At 34.5% G+C, this 21355-nt stretch overlaps 1 protein-coding gene across 4 annotated transcripts in view; it reads left to right on the top strand.

Annotated features, from left to right (window-relative positions):
* Positions 1-21355, top strand: part of LOC129231825 (uncharacterized) — a 78061-nt gene that overhangs the window by 24116 nt on the left and 32590 nt on the right. Inside the window, exon 4 of one of the 4 annotated variants that reach the window (XR_008581307.1) lies at positions 11801-11951. The exons of the other annotated variants lie outside the window; for them this stretch is intronic. The gene's annotated coding sequence lies outside the window, so the exon portion shown is untranslated. The remainder of the gene's footprint in view (positions 1-11800; positions 11952-21355) is intronic. 4 annotated transcript variants of the gene reach the window in all.

Genomic DNA, 21355 nt, shown 5'->3' with positions numbered 1-21355 from the left:
CTGTTTTTTCACATGCACAATTATTGCTTTTTCACGAGTCACTACTCAGCCACTTTTAATGATATTTATGTTTGCATTGAAAATATGTACGGCGAAAAGGTGAGCGATGATCAAATTATCACAACGTTGTATTTAACGAGGTTTTGTTACTGATGTCTTTAAATTACATGCCTTCTCTTCTGCGCTTAACTTTTTTTTCGGTTCTTCTTCATAATGTTCTTCCTTTGAAATTTTTAAAGAGCGAAATGCATTATGAAACGATTCGAAGCACAGTGCGGAGTTCCGCACGGGTCGACTAGTATACTTTTAAAATAAGTTCCCTGATACTTTCAATGGCATAGTCAACTTCAAGACCCTTCCCTCTCCCTCACCAAATGGGTACCCTGCTCTAGGCATTATTCGTTTAAATTGCTGGAACATTTGCTTATACAGATGTTCGATGACTTTTCTGTATTGCAGATCTTATAATGTATGTGATGTAGCTGAGGTGGCAATTTCCCTCCCCAAGTGCGGTGGCTCCCCTCAATTTTATCACCCCCCCCCCTTCAAACAAAAGAAAAACACCACCATTTTTTAATGGATTAAAATCCTTCTGTAAAAACTTTTAATGGTATTGTCTGCGTCATGACCTCCCTCCCCCCCGCAAGGGCTGTTATTATTCTTATATATTGCTATTATTATTCGCATAAATCTCCCCCCCCCTCAAATTTATCGCGCTTCCCCCAAAACTCGAACTTTTTTGAAGAGACTAAACTCCTTTTAAAATAACTTCTCTGCTAATTTCAATTGTATACTAAGCATCAGGACACCCCCCCCCCCCCATAATGGGCACGCCTGCTATAGCTACAATTATTCGAATAAACAGGATGGAATATTTTCTTTTCACGATGTCAAATGGCGTTTCTCTGTAGCAGATGATGTAACTAGGGGTTCCCATTAGGGTGGGCCGAAAAAAAGGAAATTTTTGCTAAGCAACTTCTAATAGCAAAACGAAAAGTTGTGTATTGCCATCCTAAACATGGGAAAAATAATAAAAGAAAATAATATTTATGTCTTCAGATCGCGCATTGGCAGCAAAGTTTGAAAAAAAGGTAAAAAATGATCAATTTTCAAATATTTTTATAAAAATCTAAATGTTCAAAATTTTTGTTCTAATCCCGTTTAAATGCTTCCTTTTAATAATCTCTTAGTATATCTTTGAAAATATGTACAACCTTTACAGTTTTTAGTTCACGCATAAGCCGCAAAGTTAGGTGAAATCAACCAAAAACCGACGTTATTAGCTTATTTTGTATATTTCAGTATTTCTTCTTTTAGATCTCAGTTATATATTTTTTTACAGTAAATGTGCCTAATACAGCTCTTTGATGAAACTGCAATTATATTATGTTGCATTAACAACCCAGAACCCACCCCAAGTTGGTGGTTGCACTTTGTGTTCCACCCTACATTTTCCAAGAACCAATGGTTATTGACAGGACTGATACATTTGTAAAGTAACTTACAATCATAATAATCATAATAACTATTTGGTTTTAAACAAGTTTCTAAGTTTCGATCAAAGTTTGAAGTTGGACTTGTGACTCTATTTTTGCATTGAGGATCACGAGCATAAAGGTTTTCACATTAATCCATATCTTGTGTCATCCCAAAACACCTAATACCGACTCACAACCAATTTAATAACCCAGCCGAAGTGTAAAAGAGGAACATTTACTGATGTATGTCATCAACTGTTTTTGTAAAATTAAATGTTATTAACTTAGAAAGAACTCGAAGTTTTGGAAACTGACTTAAAAAGCGAACAAAAGTATTTGATGGTTATTGTTAACGTAATACAGAAAGGAAAATGACTTTGATCTCGCTCGCATGAAACTAAGACATTTTAGTCATTAGCTTTCGTTAACGTGTGCTAACGGAGTGCTGGGCTGTATAATATTTAAACTAAACTACTAGTGGAATGAAGGTACTCGTAAGTAATATCTTTAAAAATTTTGCTTCTATGGTTTGATAAAATTAAAATTTTAAAGAAAAGAACAAACTTCCGTGAAACAAGGACCGGTACACTTATTTAAAGTTACAAAATCTACAAGTCAGCTGTGTGATAATCTTCCAAACATCGTGGATCCGGTGATTCAAAGAAATGCTTACTTAGTTATTTGAGAAATTGTTATTGGTCATGACAATGCACTAAAGGGGAAATATAAAGGAGTTGGATCACAGTAGGGTATTATACAACGCAAAAGACTACGAATCAAGAAACACTTCTATATCAATAAGAGAAGTTCTTCCATCAATATTAAGATTTGAAGATCCGAACTACAGCAGTTACTTGACAGGTCAACGTGTTTACTTCCTACGCTTCAGTGATGATGTGAAAAACAAGGATATTTTATCATTTCTAGAAATTATACATTTGCTTAAGCATGTATTCTTAAAATTCCCATATCACACACGGGCAGTGGAATGGATTGTGGAACTGTTCAGTGAATCTGCAGAAATTCATTTGAGGTATTAGACGGAAGAGATGGATTTATATGAAAACCTTTATATTTTTCAAACATCAGTTCCAAAACTGAGCTGTAAGTCCAACTTCACACCTTGATCGAAACGTAGAAACGTGTTTAAAACCATATAGTTATTATGAAAGTTACTGTACAAATGTATACATTATTCTTGTCGAAGTCCAGTCTTCTTGGGTATTGCAGGTTGGAGTACAAAGTGCAACTACCTACTTGGATTGGGTTCTGGGTTGCTAATGCAACACAATATAATTGCAGTTCCAGCAAAGAGCTGGATAGCGCACATTTGCTGTAAAAAAATTACACAATTGGGATCTAAAAGAAGAAGTACTGCAATATACAAAATAATCTAAAAACGTTGATTTCACGTAACTTTGCGGCTTATGCGCGAACTAAAAACTGTAAAGGAATGTACATATTTTCAAAGATATACGAATCAAAGGACTATTAAAAGGAAGCAGTTAAACGGGGAGTAGAACAAAAATTTTGAACGTTTGGATTAAAAAAAAAATATATGAAAATTAACCATTTTTTACTTTTTTTTTTTCAAACTTTGCTGCCGATGCACGATCTGAAGACATAAGTATTAATTTTTTTAATTATTTTTCCATGTTTAGGATGACAATACAAAACTTTTTTTCGCTATTAGAAGTTGCTTTCCGAAAATATCCTTTTTTCGGCCCACCCTAGTACCAATTCCCCCCGACTGCGATGGCACACCTCAATTTTACCAAGTCCCCTTTTCCCTCAAGAATTGCGACCCACTAATAAAAAGACTTACATTCTGCTAAAGTAATTTCTCCAAACATTTCTGTGGTATAATCTGCCTCATGATCCGCCCCCCCCCCCCCCCCCCCCTCTGACACAAATACATCAGAATCCTTGCTGAAGTTATATCTTTATACATAAAGGGCTAATCTCTGTCCGGATGTCCGGGGTAAACTTCAAAACTACTGGATTGATTTTAACCAATTTTTTTCACCATAGATAGCTACATTATCGGGGAACAACTTAGGCTAGAATTTATTGCTAAAAAACTTAGTTTAAGAAAGTCGTGTGTAAAACTTAAGAGCTTTTATTCAATAACAACGTAAACATCAAAAACGTTACATCACTTAATCATCAAACGTAAATCTCTTTCTCAAACTCGATAATTCCGAAAAAACATCCAACGTCTTACAAAAATCGTAATTCCAATCTCCATCGTTGCCATTCTCAATAACCCAAGTTCTTGCTTACAATCGGCCATCCTACAATCTAGTCGTCCACGACCTAGAGTATATAGTCTTGCAAGTGAATAGGCAACTTCTTGGCTCTTTGCTTACGGAATGTATATACTTCGTCGTTCATATGCTGTGTAGTCTCATCAGTCTCGGGAAACGGGGAGATGAGTTCGCTCGGCGGTAACGGTTCGCTAGCTTGTAATTCATCATCTTGTGACTGTATCATGGCTACTTTGTCCTCTTCCGTAGCAATGTATAACACTATAGGCTCCGACTGATTATCGTTTCCCTTGTCTTGCCTACACTGATTTTCATCATCAGCGTTTTCAATTGGAGCACGACTTAGGGCATCCACATGCAGCATTTGAGATCCAGGTCTTTGTTTTACTTCGTAGTCAAATTCGCTCAATTGCTCAGCCCACCTGGCAATTTGTGGTTTTATATTTCTTTGACTGTTCAAATAAGCTACTGCAGAACAATCCGTAACTAGTGTGAATCTGAGACCAAGAAGCAAGGGTCGAAGTCTATTAACGGACCAAACTACAGCTAATAATTCTAATCTGCTAGAGTGATACTTTTCTTCATCTGTGGTTGTTCTCCGACTAACACAGTAAACAAGATGTAACAAATTATTTTCATCCCGTTGAAGTAACATACCCGCCAATCCCAAAGAACTTGCATCAGTGTGAATTTCAGTTTCTTGACGTGGATCAAATAATTTCAAAACTGGCTTTGACGTTAATATTCTACGAAGCCTCTTAAATGCTTCTTGGTGCCTATAATTCCAGAGAAACGATTGGCCACTCTTCAATAATAGAGTAAGTGGAGCAGCAATGGAGGCATATCTTTTAATGAATCGTCGAAAGAATCCTGTCAGTCCTAAGAATCGGCGTACTTCTTCCTTAGACTTTGGTACAGGAAATTCAGAAATTGCAGAGAGTTTTCTCGGTCCAGGTCGAATACCTTCTCTGGTCACAACAAATCCCAAGTATTCAACTTCAGACATTCCAAACTCACATTTTGATAATTTCAGAGTTAATCCTGCATTACTTAAACGTTTAAGCACTTCTCGCAGTTTAATCATCATGGTTTCAAAATCTAAGCATCCAAAAAAAATATCATCCACGAAACACGATACACCATTCCACAATAAATCTCCCAAAGCTAGCGACATACACCGTTGAAACACGGAAGGACCATTCGCTAAGCCGAAAAACATACGTGTTGGTTCAAAATGCCCATCGGGAGTGGTAAATGCTGCTTTTCGAGAGGATTCATTGTCCATTGGGATCTGGTTAAAACCTTGGCAAGCGTCAAGTATGCAAAACAAATTATAACCAGATAGTTGGTCGAGCAAATCATCAAGGCATGGTAAGGGGAATTTATCTTTGACTGTTTGAGAATTTAATTGCCTGTAATCGATTACCATCCGATATTCCCCCGTTTTTTTCTTTACTAGCAAAACTGGACTACTATATTCGGAAGAGCTGTCTCTAACTATTCCTTGTTCTTTTAATTCTTGAATAATATGGCGTAACACTTCCCGTTCATGATGAGAAGCACGATAAGGTGAGCGAGCTACAGGTGAGCTACCTGGTTTTTCAGAAATACACATCAATGTATTATTGACGCATCCAAGTTCATCCGGTTTTAGTGCTATGCATGCTCTGTATTCATTCAATAAATTGCAAATTTCCTGTTGTTGTCGAATGTCTATACAAGGGCCGACTTTAATGTCTTCACGTGTAATCTTTTGCCTAATGACTTCTTTTGCCATCAAAATATTAATTTTTCTACTGTCTTCTACTGAATCAGTTTCATTAGGGATTTGGTCGATCTTGAGAGGCTCAGGTTGTAAAATCCCTCTTTTAATAACGTGATTTTTTTTGAGATGCATAGTTTGGTAACTAAAGTTGGCGACTGGTAGTATTGTTTTACCACCATCAAGGTAAACTGCTGTTTCAAGATCTTCACTTTGTTCCTTAACTAACACAATTCCATTTTTCTGATCAACGTTGCTTACTACATGGATTAATTGCACCGTACGGGGTTGTATTTGAACAGGTTCGGAAACTCTGAATACAACTTTTTCTGGGACTTCATCGACTTCGATATTGCACATCTTCTTAAACTCACTGATGTGAAACAGTTTAGACATTCCCTGCTTTCGAACCATGACTAAATCGGGAAAATCTATAATGTCATTTCCAATGAGAATATTAGGTCCCTCAAAAGTGCCATCGGACACCACATAAAGCTTGACATCTGTCAAATGTACATTGTCCACTGTTACTTGTGCTGTGACTATTTTAAAAGACTCCGTAACTCCACCGATACCCCGTATGTTGGTTGAAATTTTACTTAAGATGATCACATTTATTTTAGTTACAAATGTTTCTTTAATCATTGATATGTCTGCTGCGGTATTCATGATTGCCTCCCTAGTGATGCCGTTAATAACGATAGTCTTAGTACTTACGTTTCTGTCCGAAGGATTCGAATGAGAAATGTTCACTAGAGGAGAAATAGAGGGTTTCTGTGGACAATCCTTCCATTCTACACCTGGTACACAACTTGGGTCGTCTCAATTTTAGACAGTCACGAGAAAAATGTCCCTTTTCATTGCAGTTATAACATACTATGGATTCTGTAGCTCTAAGACGCGAAATGTCTTTATTCCAACTTTCGTTTGAAGTATGATTCTTTCTCAAAATAAACTCTGGACGGTCATTCACTTGAAGTTTACCCTTAAAAGAATTGTCCAGTTCTATGTATTCATCTATCTTATTAGTCAATTCAATTGGTGTATTTAATGATGACCATGTGCTCAAATAGTAATCTCTTACTGCAGAAGGAGCCACCTCTTTGATACGATCAGAGATTATCAGTCCTTTTAAGTCTTCCACACTCTCAATTTTCAGTCCTGTAGTCCATCCGGTAAAATATGTTTCTAACTCATAATAATATTCACGCCAGCTCTTTCCATCCTTAATCTTATGTGAGTAAAATAGTTGTCTGAACTTTTCGGGACTTAATTTATATCGCTTTAAAAGCAAATCTTTCACGTAAGCATAATCTTCGGCATTTTTTTCTAGTTCTTTCAGAATTAATTCAACAATATCACTTGGCAATACTCCAGTAAGACACGCCATCCACAATGTCGATTCCATTTTAACTCGCGTCATCACTCTTTCGAAATGGACAAGATACAACCCTATGTCGTCGTTAATTGAATCGAATTTTCTTAACTGAGCTTGCCAATCTACCTTTGGTAATTCTGACACTGCACTGCTGGTAATAGTCTTTGCTTCTGACTCTAATTTCTTTAACTGAAGTTCGTGTTGGCGCTTTTTCGCGCTCAATTTCATGTTGGCGCTTTTCTCGCTCAATTTCCTTTTGGTACTGGAGCTGTTCCCTTTCAAATTCCTGTTGGCGTTGCAACTTTTCAATTTCCTGTTGGCGCTTTTCCCGTTCGATTTCCTGTTGTCGCTTTTCCCTTTCAATTTCTTGTTGGCGCAGTTCATTTTCATGTTGGCGCTTTTCCCTTTCAATTTCTTGTTGGCGCTGTTCATTTTCATGTTGGCGCTTTTCCCGTTCAATTTCTTGTTGGCGCAGTTCATTTTCATGTTGGCGCTTTTCCCTTTCAATTTCTTGTTGGCGCTGTTCATTTTCATGTTGGCGCTTTTCACGTTCTTCTTCACTGAGTCGTTCGACATCTAAGCTCGAAATGATGCCCTTAACTATTTCTTCTTCATAATTGTCATTACTTAAGATAACTTTGATCAAACGTATAACTGTTAGGTTTTTAACATCATCTTCTCCTAACTCAGTGGCAATATATTGCAAATCTCTCTTCCTGACTCTTGATAAATAGGACATTGCTTCAAAAAAATTTTTTTTATTATCCCACTTCTGAAGTGTAAAACTTAAGAGCTTTTATTCAATAACAACGTAAACATCAAAAACGTTACATCACTTAATCATCAAACATAAATCTCTTTCTCAAACTCGATAATTCCGAAAAAACATCCAACGTCTTACAAAAATCGTAATTCCAATCTCCATCGTTGCCATTCTCAATAACCCAAGTTCTTGCTTACACGTGATCGAAGACACTAAATGTCATGTAATTTCCACATCAAATGATTAAAGATTAAACCCATTGTTTCGAAAATTCGGTTGCCTAACAACAGCAATATTAAAAGTAATCATAACGTAAGTTTTGAATCAAGGCCTCTCTGGAGCAAGCATGGCATTGCTTTCTTAGATCCTCATCTTTATACATAAAGGGCTAATCTCTGTCCGGATGTCCGGGGTAAACTTCAAAACTACTAGAGGGATTTTAACCATTTTTTCACCATAGATAGCTACATAATCGGGGAACAACTTAGGCTATAATTTATTGCTGAAGAACTTAGTTTTGAAGAGTTATGGTAGAAAATAGTAAATTTCATGTAATTTCCCCATTCAATGATTAAATATAAAACCCACTGTTAGAAAACTTCGTTGCCTAACAACAGCAATATTAAAAGTAATCACAATGTAAATTTTGAATCAAGGCCTCTCTGGAGCAAGCATGATATTTATTGCTTTCTTAGGAGTTGCATCTTCATCTTTATACATAAAGGGCTAATCTCTGTGCGGATGTCAGGGGTAAACTTCAAAACTATTGGAGGGGATTTTAACCATTTTTTCACCATAGATAGCTACATAATCGGGGAACAACTTAGGCTATAATTTATTGCTGAAAAACTTAGTTTAAAGACGTCGTGATCGAAAGCCGTAAATGTCATGTAATTTAAACATCAAATGATTAAAGATTAAAACCATTATTTCGAAAATTCGTTGCCTAACAACAGCAAAATTAAAAGTAATCATAATGTAAATTTTGAATCAAGGCCTCTCTGTAGCAAGCATGATATTTATTGCTTTCTTAGGAGATATATCCTCATCTTTATACATAAAGGGCCACTTCTGTCCGGTTGTCGGGGGTAAACTTCAAAACTGCTGGACGGATTTTAACCATTTTTTCACCATAGATAGCTACATTATCAGGGAACAATTTAGGCTATAGTTTATTGCTAAAGAATTTAGTTTTAAAGAGTTATGGTGGAAAAGAGTAAATTTCATGTAATTTCCCCATTCAATGATAAAATATAAAAACCATTGTTAGGAAAATTCGTTTTGCCTAACAACAGCAATATTAAAAGTAATCACAATTAATATTTTTAATCAAAGCTTCTCTGGATAAGCATGACATTTATTGCTTTCTTAGGAGATGTATCCTCATCTTTATACATAAAGGGCTACTTCCGTCCGGATGTCCGGGGTAAACTTCAAAACTGCTGGACGGATTTTAACCATTTTCTCACCATAGATAGCTACATTATCAGGGACCAACTTAGGCTATAATTTATTGCTAAAAAACTTAGTTTAAAAACGTCGTGATCGAAAACAGTAAATTTCATTTAATTTTCCCTATGTTATGATTAAACATAAACCCATGGTTACGAAAATTCGTTGTCTAACAACAGCAATATTACAAGAAGTTCCGTCTAGATCTAAACGAGCCTACTTTCCCGTATACCTATACTACTACTAAAAAAAAAAAAAAAAACGAACAAATAAAATAGCAGCACCTTTTAAACAAAGCAGCTAATGCACTTTATTCCATTAAAAAAAATTCTTTAACAGCTTTTAAAACGAAAAAATAATAATTAAAATTAATAAGCTCATTAAAATAAATACATCATATAAAAAAAAAGAAAGTTTCTTTTTCCCCTGTTGCCAAAAATAATTTTTAAAATGAATTAATGCAATTACTAAAATAAATAAAAAAACAATAAAATGTCAACTTAAAGAAATAATTTTCATTGTCCAAAAAAAAAAAAAAAAAAAAAAAAAATCGTCTGCGCATATCTTTATATAGAAAGATGCGAATTCGCAACTCCAACGAACTATAGGGGGCACTGAAGTCACTGTCTGATGGCGGACTTAAAAACTAAAACAAACGCACATGGTAACGAAGAAAATGCTAAAAGTGTTATGATTTTTGTTCGTACGTATGATTTTTTCGCTTTATTCTTTTTAAATTAATTTTCAAAGTCTTGTGGATATTCTGGCCCACGTAGAAAGAAATGAGAATTCAAGAAGCATTACTAAACGTCAAAGATTAATGCAAACTACGTAGTTCGTAGTTCTAAGCAACTATTTCCACGATGTTGATTTCGATATTTATCAATTCTTCATGAAACTAAATAATAGTTGTGGCTGACAAGAATAACAATTAATGCTAGAAAATTCAATATGACATTACAAATTGTTATCGAAAGAAGATGATACTTTTTTGCCTTGCTTGGCTAGCGCTTTTTGTTTTCCATTTGTAGCCGAGTTATTTCTCTCGAATTCCCGAATCGGTTAATTTAAAAATTTTCTGTTTCGATTTTTCTAATTTCTGATTTACGATTTAATTGTGTCATGTTATGCAAATCATCAACAAAATTCTCACGGATATATGGTGGTAGCTTTCTTTTCAGTTGATTGACCATTATTTCTTTTCACTTATCGAATTCTGTAATCTTACTACCATTTTATTCCACTCATGATAAAAATTAAAAATGGCTTAACTAAAAACGCGAAATCTCGCCAAGGCTACTTTGCTCGCACTATACTAAAACTATAACCCTAAACAAATTTGGCGAAACCTTTCAGCTGAGAATAAAAGGAATAAAGTAAATTCTTTCTCGGTTATTCATTTTGTTCTAACGATAATATATTCAAGAAAATATTTTGCATACTGTCCATTCCAACTAAATGCTGCTGTAAAATATGGTAAGTTTAATTAATTTAAGATTAAAAAAAAACCCCATATTCTTACAAATTCATACAAAACAATAAAATTTTTTTACCTTGTATAACGTTATCCAAGTTTGTTAATCCAGAATTTTCGCTTTCACCAATTATTAAGGAAATAATGAAAACTAACATTATTTTGAGAAGCTCGAGAATACTACTAAGGGACGAATTAATTTCTGTAGCTGAAAGCAATCTAAGACACATCGATTGCGTTAATAAATACTCAGAACAAACTGCCTGTGTTTACGTCAACAGACACACGTGGAACGCAACGTGGCAATGTTTTAGTTTCATTTGCAGTTTTGTAAATCACCGCAAGGTAGCGTATTCGAGCGCTGGAGTTCCGAATTAAATATTTAGCTCTGTGAGGGGCAACACTAAATGACATTTCATCATTATGATGTCATCCGGCAGAAGTATAAACAATGAAAGCGCACCGATTTAAGTAATTTTTTTAAAACATTAAACTTAAACAAATTATTTAAAAAGTGATCAGATCTTATGTTTTTTAAGCATGCTCTTTCAGAAAAAAATACTTTCAAAATTTTGGAAACGACCCCATTAATTACTGACCTAAGCAACGCCGGGTATTTTCGCTAGTTATTAGAATAAAAGATGGCATATGACTTTTCTTTGTTGCAGATACTTATATAATAGGTTTTGCAGTCCCCCCCCTCCCCATAAAATGTTGAATTTAACGACTTAAATCTATCGATATATCGAAAATATCGATATTTTGAGAGCGATATATCGCGGTATTAAAATTCTGATATCGCCCAGCCCTAACAAATACGCATCACTGTTGAGGCATTACGCTCCGTGCGGGCACTAATTTTCTCTATACATAAGTTCACTTTCACGCATACCGATCATGCAGCTCCATTCAAACTCCCTTACTCGTTCTGACTCTCTGCGTTTTGGACGAGGCAGAAGATCTTACATCCAGTAGTGGGTACAAGGAGGGGGGTAACCCAACCACCCCCCCCCCCAAAAAAAAAAAACCTCCGCCGCGACAGTATTTGAATGTTTGCTTAAAAAAATTAAAAAATCGAAATATGTTTTTTAATTTATTTTCTTTGGGGGTGGATACAAAGAAAAGAAGGGGGTCGTGACCCTCACGGCCCCCTCCCTTAATCTGTGACAAATACTTTGTAATAGTTATAAGGTTCATTGCATGTCATTTTTTCTATTGATATATAGCTCTGCTTGAGACAGTTTTTCTACGGCAGGGGCCAGAAAATGAGGGTGTCTGCCGCCTTAACGCTTTTTATGCAACAAATTCAATCGAAGATAGTTATTGTAAAACTATTTCCAGAGCTGCAGGCATCGCTTCAATTGATAAAGCATTTGAGTACGTAAATATTTTTTACGTAAAATCTCTATGAATTATTATTTCTTTCTGTCGTGATTTTTAGACAGTTTCGTTTTTCTTCGTGCTGAGTTATTTGTAAATGTGCTGTAAATAGTTAATTAGTTTAAATGAGTGTTTTGGAATTTGTGTCGTGCAAGAAATGTAAAATTTTAGTTTCGTGTCAGCGCGAAACCTCGTTATGCGAGGGTTTCCTTAAATTATTAGCCCTTCGTATTAGATGGAAACGGCTAAAAAAAAGGCGCTTTTTGTTAGAAAAGGACTACCTTTAACAAAGACAATGAAGCTTTCGGGTGACAAAACATCGTTGTCTGTTTTTGCAAAGTAAAAAAAAAAAAACTGATTAACCAAAATTCGATGGAAATATATCCAGAGTTCCTGTATCAGTCTCTGAAACTGCGACTGCTTAGCCCATCTCCAATTTTTCTACAACTGAAAAGAATCAGTCGGTGAGTATTTATCAATGTCCGAATTACGTTCATAAAATATTAAATTTTAAATTTGATTTTCGCCGAATATTTAAGTGAAGTTTTAATAGTATATTTCTGCATACAAGATAGATTTGTCATAATCAGATATGTGAATGAAATGAACCTTTTTTACGGAGATATCAGTACATAAAAAATAAAAAAGAGCAGTGACTGTTGTAAGAAGCTTTACAACTTTGTATGTTTATTTCATCACAATAGGGAAGTTTTTCGATTTTTCAATTTTATTTTTGTATGATAGAGTAACATGTATGAACATCATAGGTGAAAAAAATTTTTGCGATACGATAAGTAGTTTTTTTTAAATTAATTTTTAAAGTTCAAGCGCTTGTGACGTCAAATGGCATAGGAAGTGACGTCATGTGCTCTTCCGATACGGGAGAAACCGAATGGCATGCAGTTGGCTTCGAAGACGAAACGTAAAAGGCTTATCTCCTCGCATTTAACTCCTCGCGTTTCTGGAACATTAAATCTCTCATCCTCTCGGAAATATTCGAATATCATCATTGATCTTACTTGAGGAAGATTATTTAGATTGTGCTTTAACGAATCCGGCCTCCATAGTGTGTTCAAAAGGATTATTGAATTTCTAAAAAATAAAAATGTCCGTACGAAAACAAGGGATCTTCGGCGGAAGGCTGCCCATTAGTGCCCTGTGACGTAAGCTCGTGACTTTTCAGAAGAACGCACTTTTGCGCGTGGATTTTTAAAAATTCATTAAAAATCAATCACGTGTTTTAAAATTCGGCGATGGTGAATTTTTTAGCTTTGAGGGTCAATTAACAATATCCAATAGTCAAAATAGGAACATTTAATAGGTTGCAACTTCCCTATTCATATGCAATGACTTTTTAGGTACGTTATTTAGTTAATGTTTAATCACAACTTTTATCTTAAATAATCGTTCATTTTAGGCTCAGATCTATAACTTTCGTGTTCCACTACAAATATCAACAATCCCTATACGTGTCATCGACTCGTATCTGAGATACCGTTCAAAGTCGCTGTGTACATTTGAACAGGATTAAAACTTTTTTTTCAGCACAAGTTCAAAGTTCACCGTTAGAACTGGAAATATCATACCATTCCTTGACGTCTTTTACAAGGTGAATCCCAGAGGTCAAACCAAGTGATTTATTTAATTATTTTTATTTTAATTAAATTAAACCTAAGTTCAAGAAAATTGCCGTACGTGAACTACATTCTTAAGCATGACCAAGGGGGTGTTTGTGATCCGAAATTTTCGAAAATCTTGGGTTGCCATTCCCGAAAATTTAGAACCAACAACACATTCTAAAACTGAAAAATTATTTTTAAAAAAACCTTGAAAAGGGGTATTTTAATGATTTTTGCATGAAAATTTGAATTTTTTTTACGTGGGAGGCTTTCTTATAGTTTCCGAAAATTTAGACCGTTTTCAGATGTTACTTGAGTCCATCATATGACCCCCCCCCCCCCCTAAAACGAAATCCTATATCCGCCCCTGCATACACTGATGTCTAAAACCCTTTACAGCCCCTTATGTACAGGGTCTTCGCCGCAGTTCAGAGGGCGTTTCTCGGTCCACACATGAGACATGCTATATATATTTTCCTGTGAATTTCAGTTAATTTGCATAATTTCTTCTAGATGTTGCAATTTTCACAAACATGAGTGTATATGCAAAACATGCATAAAGGACACATAAATTAATTTAGGGTTTATAAAAAGGAGCTGGTTATGAGTCTCAGCAGACGTTAAGAATTTTTCTCTGTAGTTCTTTGCAGATCATTAAGAGTCGTTTTTTTTTTTTCTGGACAAAGTGATTGGGAGCCTAATAGTTGACAATTTCAATGTTCCTGAAACTTTCAGGATATTTTACTAGTATTGTGATAAGGAAAAGTAAAGCTTCTTTCCTCTCAAATTTTGACTAGTTTTCCCTCGAGTAAGGGTCAAAGTTTAAAGTCGTGGAAAAAAAAAAAAAATCTAAATATATGATTGCTTTGCTTCAAAAGCAGTGAGTGAACCAAGCCAATTCTTTTTAATGTGGATACTACTTGATACTAGGTACATGGTAGCATAAATATTTGGTGGCTCACTCATGGCTTTGAGGGCAAAAGTCAATTGAAACGGACACTTGTTTTGCCTTGTTCGGGCCCGAATATCTGCTAAAGCCATGAGTAACCCTCGTAAATAAGTATATGATTAACTACTCCCCACAGTATACGAGGCGTGTTTTTAAAGTAAGTTCCGTTTTTATATAAAAAAAGGAACGAGTACAGATAGAGCTAAGTAATTTAGTGCACAAAAAATCTACCACCCTTACGCTATTTTTCGACATTGCTTCCCGTGATTTTCCAAGCATTTGTCATAGCGTGGTACAGGTTTTTGTATGCCCATTCGTACAAAGTTACCGCCCGTTTAGTCAACCATGAGGACTCTTACAGGGCTTTGGCTGGGGCGTTTTCGAACATCCTCTGGTCTGCCCTCCACCTCGCTCGCAGAATCTTTCATTTGTTTCGGCATCTAAAGTCTTTCCAAGGGTGGTCTGTGGCACAACAGCAATAATTAGCTCAGAGAACATGTTATCCCATGGCTGACTACACAGGCGGCAATTTTCTATGAATAGGTATACAAAATCCTGTACCACGCTATGACAAATGTTTGGAAAATCACGGGAGCAATGTCGAAAAATAGCGTAAGGATGGTAGATTTTTGTGCAATAAATTTCTTTGCTCTATCTGTACTCGTTCTTTTTTTATGTCAAAACGGAACTAACTTTAAAAATACGCCTCGTAGTACTAAGAAAAACATAAAATAGCTTTCGTTTCTCTTGGTTTTAGTAGTTAAACGATCTCAAAGTCGATCACTTTTTTAAAATGGCCAAGTTTAGAGGTCAATAACTTTTTTCGCGACGGGGTCAACAACTTTGGGACACAGCTGTAGTTATAGTCCGAGCAGTGCAGTTCAGGGACGTAACTAGGTCATTTTCGAACAGGGGCAAGACCTCGTTTCGGCGCCCCCCCCCCCCCCCCCCTCCATACAAAACAAACAAAGCAAAAAAAAAAAAAATCCCCGAGAAACTTCATAACGTCAACACCAGGGCCCCTCACTTACATTACAGAGAAAATACACGCTCCCTATATATATAAATATATTATGGTGGTCCAAAAAAGGTCCTTTTTTAAAAATTTCTGATTTTTACTGGTCCTACCCTCCCATTTGGGTTCCACTTATGTAAAAATTAATAACTGTGAAGTTTCAACTCATAATTTTAACTTTTAGAGGTAGCTCAACATCCTCAAAGTTTGATTAATAATTGATTTTAAGTAATAAATGCATAAGAGAAGAAAAAGGCTGAAAAAAAGCAATACAACTATATTTCATTTAAATCTTTAGCATTTTGTACATTGAAAATTATACAACAATTACATTTAAATGATTATGGATGTGATTGTGCTAGTACCTACCAAACTATTTTTTTGCTATCGGTATAAGCGCGGCAATATTTTTCGACAACCTGCAACAAGAATTGAAATTGATCTTCAATGGTTATTATTTTTCCATTAAAATCTTTTATAACATATATTTATTCTTTTCTGCAAGATTATTATTTACTGGCTTACTCCAATGAATATTGGTGCTTTGTGAAGATAATTCTCCCAAAACTTGCAGATTTGTTTGATCTCCCAAGTTTTGCAGGATAAAATGTATCAGTTAAATTCTTTTTTTTTTCAGTTAATGAAGCTGATCATTTAGGATCAGTTAGGAAGTCCTCAAATTTCATGAGATTTTTGGGCATAATCTCAGGTACTTTGCAGCAATATTTTTTCTTTGACTTCTTGAACAGCTTTACCAAATGTCTTATATTCGAGTGTATCACTTGATTGTGAAAAAAAGCCATGCAATTTTATTTACTTCTTCATCAATATTTTTGTATTGCAACTATGAAATTTATATTTCATCAAATTAAAATCATTACATATTGCATTCTGAAGTATAGAAATAGTTTGACCCTAGGTTTTAAATAAAGACATTCTGCAAATATACCAAATCTTTTGAAATCCAATATTTTCTACATAATCGATGGTGAACTAGTGGCTAAACACTTGTATTTCAAAACAGTACATGATTTTTAACATCCATTATGTATAGTGCTTAGCTCTAGGTGCAATAATTCAGATTCTACGAAAGGAGTTTTATGCTGAACCATTAAAATCAGTTCAAGAAATTCTCGATAATCATCTCGAGTCATACAGCAAATTTTTAACAGATTGTATTTTATAGCCCTTTAGATAAGTTTATTTTCCTCATTATTGAGCCTTGTAATGCATTTACCCTTATGAATAAACTCCCAGCAGTCCTAGAATCTCTTACAGAGAAGTAATTTTGGTGCAGAAGTATGGAAACTGTGCATTTATTAAAAATTTGCACTAATAATCAATTGTATAATGTGGTGTTAACATTCCAGAATTATTTCTTAATTATTTTGTACTAGTAAAACAGGTGCTATTGTTTTTGCCAGTATTGATGCTTTTTCAGTCAAAGCACAACACTTTGTCAACTTACAAAGAATTGAGCAAAATTACATTTAATGCTACATTTTACAAAAAAAAATTCTGTATTTACAGAATATATTTCATGGCCAGTGAAATGTTGAAACTGTGTACATATTTAGTAGCAATTTTACAATGCAGTTAATTTCTTTTAGTGGAAAAGCAATCATATTTGTGATTAGTTTTGTCCTTTGTCAATTTACTTATATTCAGCAATGATGCAAACTTCATCGGCTTTGAGCTACCTCTAAATATTATTCAAATGCTATAAAATTTTGTCCTACTAATTTTCTAACGTATTGGAACCAAACGGGAGGGTAGGACTCAAAAAAATTTCACCTTTGAAATACATAATAATATATATATAATTATTATTATAATTATAATACAAGTGAAGAATATTGAATAGACCAAACCAAAAGCCCATAGATGCGCAACGCAGCAAAACTGAAAAGCCAAGTAAATATATAAAATACACAAACCAATTAACAAGTTTTGAACAATTTTTAGCCTACTTTCCCAGTAATAGTCAGAAAAAGACGAAAAAAGGATGAAAGAGGGATTAATGCAGCTTGAAAATATTACAAAAAACAAAAAATAAGTGGAAAATAAGAAAAATAATTAAATAAATATCTAAAAATTGGAAAGTAGGTTATTGAGATGGGGAAAAATGTCTGTCGGTCTGTCTGTCTGACCCCCCCCCCTCCCAATAACTTTTGAGTGAATAGTCCGAATCGAAGAATTTTTTTTTTTTTGTTCGAAAAGTTTCGGCGAGGACAACTTATTCCTATGTTTATTTATTTTTTTATTTTTTGTTCAATTTTGAACAGTTCAACAAAACTTAACATTAGCCCCTGCGGCAAAATTCAAGGCAATTCCGAACTGTGAGGCGAATTTGCTTCAAACTTTGTAGGAAAAAGTTTTAGATGAAAAACTTGTATATAAAATATTTTTTTGATTTGAACAATTTTCCGTTCAATTTTGAACAGTTCAAATCCCTTAACATTAGCGTCTACGGGGAAACTGAAAGTCTATGCAGATTCCGTACATGAAGGCGGATTTACTTCAAACAAATTTTGTTGGAAATAGCTCCTGACGACAAACTCCAGACTCCGACTCCGAGAATTTAGGGGCACCTGACTCCGAGGGCCCTACAACGTAAGTAACGGCCCATTCTGGTTACGACGTTTTCTCCCTCACGAGAAGCGAGAACAACCGAGAAAATAGTCGGTTCCTCCCATTTGCTCTTACCACCATTGTATCGAGTGAGTATTTTGTCTCTTTTTCCAGCGTTCCGAGAACTACTCGTGACGCGGGAAAGGAATCTCTTCAGTCGGACTGGGGTTCTTTTTTCCAACGGCAAAAGAGGCTTGCAACTCCGTTTCCCACGGCATTTGCGGTTTCCCGTACTTATTGAGTTTTTTCATCCACAGCAATGGGGATCCGCAACTTCTAATTCCACGGCGTTTCGGGATCCGAGGAGTTACCTAATGGCCAAACAAATTGGCAGATACATTTCTTGTTATGTCATAACCAACTTCTTTTTTAACTTTTTTTTTCTTTTGTGTTTACGCATTTTATTAATTTTATTTTTGGCTTATTTTTTTCTTTTAAAAATATTCCTTCGAAAGAATACTTTAAAATGCCAAGTGCCTTTTTGTTTGCCTTTTGTTTATTATACATCAGCTTTCAAAACCTTTTCACGGTAAGTAACCGAATAAAATTTGTCAATGGTCTAGTTTTAAGATTATCCCCCCCTCCCTAAATTGTTGATAATGTAGTCTCATCCTTACGGTTATGTATCGTAAAATTAGTAATGCAGATTTGCGTTTGCGAAGCACGGTTGCTTTGGTTTGAAATTAGCGATTGTTAATCTTCGTGTACACCAAAGAATTATCTTTTGGCATGAACTTTCATGAGCCAGATATTTAGGTGGAATCTGTTAAATAATTTTAAAAAAAAACCTGTAAGTAATTGGTATATTTTTGAAAAAATAAACGATGGACTCTCTCTTGATTATCTTTGAAAAGCAAAAAAAAGGGCTTTTAAGAACCATTTGACAGAATCTTTTTGGTTCATTATTACCCCACTAGAAACCGTGAAAACATTATACCTATTAACGCAAAAACAAATCTATTGTTTTATGGCATTAGCTCTTACGGACCAAGATTGTGGACACCTTACCCAATTTTTTAAAAACCATTAATAATCGAAATTTGTTTAAGAAAAGGCTAAAAAATTTTATACTCAATTCTACTGCAGTCAATTTAGGATAAAGTAGCATAATTGTAATAGTATATCTGGGTCAATTATAAAATTGGACGTACTTTATTGCATTGCTTATGTTGATGTGTTCTTTGTATGATTATGCATTTATTTTTTGTTAATTCTATCTTATGTTATAAACTGGCCCTAAATTAAGCTCTTTTCTGAGTGGTGGGAACTAGTCAGGCTACTGTTATAGCCTTTACTCCCATCTACTCAATCAGGGGCTTTCAAATAGACATAGTAAAATATATTTAAAAGAAAAAAAGCTTTTTTTTATTTAATGCAAATTTGAAGAATAATGGATAAATAATAAAGCTGCGGAATTCAAAAACGATCGTTTTGAGTGGACTACAATGCCCTTTCTCATTACTTCTAATGAAAAAACAGTGGTCCAGCAAATCAATTTGGCTAGAATAGTGTATAACTTGTAACTTAACATGAAAAGTGCTGTGGGTTTTAAACTTTATTTCTTTTATTTAATTACATGAAAAGCGTTTCACGTTGATTTTGTACTGATGTTACAACAAAACAATGCGTAAACTTACTGCGGAAAAAAAAACTGAATGCAATTTAATTCGAAAAATAAAGCTTGATATTTTATGAAATGTAAAATTAAAAGATATTTGGTTGGTGAAAAATTTCTGAGGATCTTGAGGTTCTATTAAAATGACCCCCTACTATTTTTTAAGACAAAATTATATGTACAAAAAAAAAGGGGGGGGGGGTCTGTAAAAATATTCTCAGTTATTAGAAAACGTCTATCTGTAGAGCAACGTTGCTTAATGTCGCAAAATTGAATCCAGCAATATGCATGTCAAAACTATCAAAACATGTAATTTAAAGGCGGAAACACCAATATGTAAACCAAGAAATGAGTCATTTCTCGCGATCGAAATTGTTAAAAAGTGTATCTATTTGCCCTCATCATAATTAATGTTCATTGAAAAACATCCATATTCGGGGAATGAGCCTAAGAAAAACATGTTCGTACCACTTTATAACGAAAAACATGTTCATAATATTTTGAAACCGAAGATATTTAATTTAAATTACTAACCGATTTAAACAATGCGTCAGTGTTTAATGAAAACCATGTTCCTATAATAATATTACTATTATCAAAAGTAACTTGGCTGTAATATTTCCTAGACTCTTCCTCTTGCAAAATTACGAGCATTAGAAATCCCACAATTGTAAAATTTCCATCACTATACGCAAGTGTAAACAGCCACCGCTTCTCTTGCCACCGCCATCTTGACTAGGAAGCACTTCTCACCTCCCGCGAAAGCCAACTCACCACCTGCAGGGTGGCGACAGATCAGGGAAATCAGGGAGATCAGGGAAAAATCAGAGAACTTTATTGATCAGGGAAAAATCAGGGAATTTCGAAAAAATAATAAAAATTCAGGGAAAATTGATCAAATGAAGAAAAAAAAAATTTTTTTTTTTGCTTTGCAAAATTAAATACCTTTTTTCCTATGCATTTTCCGCCAATTATTTGTTAAAATAATAAAATTAGTGAGGTGCGATTATACACTGACACATGTTTGTGCATTTTTTTTCCCCTTAAGGTCAAAGTATTGAATCTTAAGTTATTAACCACAGGATGAACTTCCTAAGCTTCTGTGTCAGTAAAGTTAATTATTTTACGTAGTTTGAATTTTTCTGCCAGGCGTTCCATGCTACGTAAAATAAACAACCCTACAAGCAAAGAGGAAACCGCCAGTAAAGACTTAGCTCCATCGCCTTTACTCATTGTATTGAAGTAGCCAGCGTACTGTAATCACGATTTCAAGAAAAAATCTTTTTTTTTTTTAAATTGATACTGCTAAGAGCTTAAAAGGTATTTTACTTAGCAGTTTCAATTTAATTCCCAAAATTGAATGTTAAATGAAAATCAACTTTTTTTTAACCATCTTATTATTTGCTGTCGCTTTAGATTATACGAAGGGTTTTTTTTTTCGACTTTAATATTCTTTTATTTTAAAACCAAGTTATATACTATAAACTTTAAAATTAATTATTGTTTTTTTTTTACATTTCAATGTTTGTTACAAAAGATTTTTTGACTAATAATTAGATCATTTGAAATTGA

The sequence above is a fragment of the Uloborus diversus genome, chromosome 1 (genome assembly GCF_026930045.1).
Source record: "Uloborus diversus isolate 005 chromosome 1, Udiv.v.3.1, whole genome shotgun sequence".
NCBI lineage: Eukaryota > Metazoa > Arthropoda > Arachnida > Araneae > Uloboridae > Uloborus > Uloborus diversus.
The sequence above is the reverse complement of the archived record's forward strand: the minus strand, read 5'-3'. Positions and strand labels throughout refer to the sequence as shown.